A 3,615-nucleotide genomic window follows, 5' to 3' on the forward strand; every position below is an offset into this window, starting at 1 on the left:
AAAAAAGGACCCACTGGCAACTATCATACCTCAAATTGAAGGGGAACATCTGAGGATCAGATTTCTATATCTCAACATAGTCTCCATTTTGTTCAATAGCCACGGTCCACCTTTTACTAAGCCCACATAATATGCTAGCTGCGTAAAACTGAGCAGGTTGGTCTTTGGGGTACAGCAGTCTTGAATTCTCCATCGTGTCCATAGTGTTGACCTCCATAGTGTTGACCTCCATAGTGTTGACCTCCATAGTGTTGACCTCAATGATTCTTTCCGAGGCCCGAACAGGTGGAAGTCTGAGTGTGCCAAATCTGGAGAATCAGCTGGGTGAGACAGTGCTTTCCTTTCATTGTTTCCCTTGTTGTGGTATTCGTGTGCTGGCGGGCAATGTCATGGTGAAAAAAAACATTCTTTCCATTTTCAAATTTGGTTCGACTCGTCGAATTTTCGCTTTCAGTCGTTACAGTGTTTCAATGTAGGCTTCAGAATTGAAAATTGTTCCTCGCGGTAAAAAAAATTGTGAGATGCACTCTATGAATGTCCCAAAACACAGTTGCCATGATTTTTTTCTGCTGACTCTTTGGGACTATACTTGTCTGACAAGCACAAGGGCATCTCTTCCTCTTCTTCTGGTCCATTGCTCAAACGTCTAACCCATCTATAAACAGTTTCAAAATCTAGAGCTTGGTCCTTGTAAACATTCTGAAGTCTGTTTTGGATGTTACCGATGTATTCTCCTTCTAAAACAAGAAAGTCAATCACAGCTCTTTGCTTCTGACAGTCCCCGAAGGAGGCAGCCATTTTGATGTGACGTCATTCAGGCAAAAATCAAGAAACTTAAATTTTAACAGTTTGAGTTCAAAAGTACATGTGCAAGCACTCGTGAACTGAATTTCATATAATTTGAGGCAAATTTGTGCAAAATAACGAACAACTTGCATTTATGATAATAATAATAATAATAATAATAATAAATAGCATTTAATTTGTATAGTGTATATCCCCGCTCAACAGCAGGCTCTATGCGCTTTACACTATATTATTACCCCAGCAGACCATAGAACACTCAGAAACATTCTCAGCTTCCCGGGAAGCATACAGTGCAATCAGCTGATTAAGCGCTCAAACACTAACAAACCGACAAGAACTTTCGCTGTCTATAGCCGGGTACCCATTCCCACCTGGGTGAAGTGAGGAAATTCGTGTAAAGTGCCTTTTCCAAGGACACAACGTGGGGCACCTGACGCGATTCGAACCCACGACCTCACGGTTGCGAGTCCGAGAGCCTAACCACAAGGCTACCGACGCATTACTTTTTTACTCTCCGTAGTATATGACCTTATTGTGCTGCGAGTGAGTATTAAAACTAAAAGACAAATTCAGCCAAAATAAATAATGATTAAAAATGCCGTTTAGTTGTACGGGTGAGGACAGACTCAATATTACAGAGTGATCTTCCAATGTAAGTAACCGATGTTTGTTCTCTCCCACAGCATCCCCGCATTATCGCCAAAGTTATGGGCCTGTGCCCCACTGTGGTGAGTTGGTTTTTCTAACAGTATTCACAGTACATGTACCAGTTTAATTCATTGAGGGAGCTCTCCTTCTAGTCATTCAACAAAGCTTGAAGGCGCTCTGTTTTGGGAGAATTTAAACAAAGAAGTAGACGATTCATAATTCGTTTTGAATTTTCAGTTCTATTTTTTAAAACATTAAATTTAAAAAATGCAGACACTAACATCCATCCAATGAAACACACAGATTATTTTGTTGTATTTGTGTCCAATGGTTCGAAATGTACTGCTACATTGCCTTTGGTCTGCTTCAGTTCTATGTGGCCGCTACACCCTTAAAGAGTTAATACTTTAATAATGCCAAGTGTTATTGAACATCATTTCGAGGTGGAGTTGATAACATTAATAGATTGGGTTTGGGGTGATTCTGGGTAGGTTGTGGCAGTTAATGTGCCGTCACGATCATCGTTTGTGAGCACCCTCACGACAGACGAAAAACACAAGCAGACAGTCGTGAGAACAGAGGGCAAACGTGTTTTCAAGCTGCCCATGTGGCTAAACTCTAAATACTGTAAAAATGTGAGGCAGCGTGGTGGAATCAGGCTCTCATCAAAATACTCAAAGTGAAGAAACTTGCATTTTCCCGCAGGTTTGTGAATTTTTATTAAATTTTTGTATTTTGGCTCAACACCTTTCATGCTCATTAAAGAACTCATTTCTATGTGGATTTTTCTGAAAAACATTGATTAAAGGCACAAAAAAGTACATTTTCAGTTACCACGGACTCTTAAGCTAAGGAAATAACTAATCTTTGGCGGCCATTTTCTCACTAATTTTACCTCTGAAAACAGTGACCCCAGCTCCTTCAATTGCAAATATCTCGACTTATATTCAAGAAAAATGGATATTTATAAAATCCAGATAAAGACATGTGAACAAGCTTTAAGATGATACCAATAACTCTACATGCTCAAAAATTGACGAGAGCCTGATTCCACCACGCTGCCTCACAAATTGTACTGGGTCTATATGTTAGTCATTGTATGCCTTGGACTGAAAGCAGTAGCTGATATTGAGTACTATTCCTCTCCTCCGAGTGGTAGATCTGAAACACCTCGGTGACTATGGTTCGCCACTAATTTCTTGGCTCAGATGCTCCTTTAAGAAAAAAAAGTAAAAAGAAAGGTCATCCTGTCGTTCAACTTTTCTTTGTAAGTTAACCCGCTTTCTTTTTTTTTTGGGGGGGGGGTTTGTTTGGTTTTAATACACGATGTCCCAAAAGTCACCAACCATTCTGAAAACGTTCGTAAAAGTTGCGCACCATCCAGTTGATGGGTTGAGGGATGCAGTAACTACAGAGTGCCAAAAGACCACTCCAGAAATACCTAGGCGTGTCAAAGACAGCTCTCTTGGAAGAGCCAGTGCTTGCTTTGTTGCTGAGAGAGCTCAGTCTGAGAACTTAGGATTGAGTAATATCAGTCAAACTGTTTTTGATGAATACCAGGGTGGTAAGCAATTTTTAGGATTCTCTGTCCTGTAAAAGAAGTAAGCTGTTACTCCAAAAGAACTAATTGCTTTTCCTTGTATGTTTTTCTTTTTTGGTCATTAGAAAGAGCCCAAAGTGTGCACGGATTGCAAGGTTTTCATGAACGACGTGAGGGATATGCTGATCGGACCTGTCGTCAAGGTTTGTTTGTTTTAGTAAGGTTTTACGGCACTCACAACCGCATAATAGGACATATGAGCGCCAAGTGGTGGATGTCAACAGAGAAGTCCGAACGGGAAATCAGGCGTACTCTGCTCATCTCTCTAGCCTCAACAGCACAAAGTCTGCTTCGACTATCGAGGCACCCCGGGAATAGCAGTACACAGGAGAGTGACAAACACACAAAAGAAGTTAAGGATAAATTATGACAATAGCAAGGATGAGGAAAGAAAAAGGAGCAGTTCCCCTATTTTGTCCCGGCATTGTAGGAGCATGACATTGAGAAATCAACCCATTTATAATTCAACTGTGCCTAAGAACATGTTAACCCTCCCCCTCCTTTTGAGAGAGAGAGAGAGAGAGAGAGAGAGAGAGAGAGAGAGAGAGAGAGAGAGAGAC

The 3,615-nt window shown here is 40.9% G+C and overlaps 1 long non-coding RNA gene across 1 annotated transcript in view; it reads left to right on the top strand.

The window, feature by feature from the left end:
- Window positions 1–1,489: 1,489 nt before the first annotated feature.
- The window catches only part of LOC106012374, a 2,902-nt gene continuing 776 nt past the window's right edge, over window positions 1,490–3,615 (top strand). Inside the window, exons 1-2 of the long non-coding RNA XR_001185009.2 lie at window positions 1,490–1,535; window positions 3,121–3,198. This is a non-coding gene — a long non-coding RNA (uncharacterized LOC106012374). The remainder of the gene's footprint in view (window positions 1,536–3,120; window positions 3,199–3,615) is intronic.

Source organism: Aplysia californica, unplaced genomic scaffold (genome assembly GCF_000002075.1).
Source record: "Aplysia californica isolate F4 #8 unplaced genomic scaffold, AplCal3.0 scaffold00353, whole genome shotgun sequence".
NCBI lineage: Eukaryota > Metazoa > Mollusca > Gastropoda > Aplysiida > Aplysiidae > Aplysia > Aplysia californica.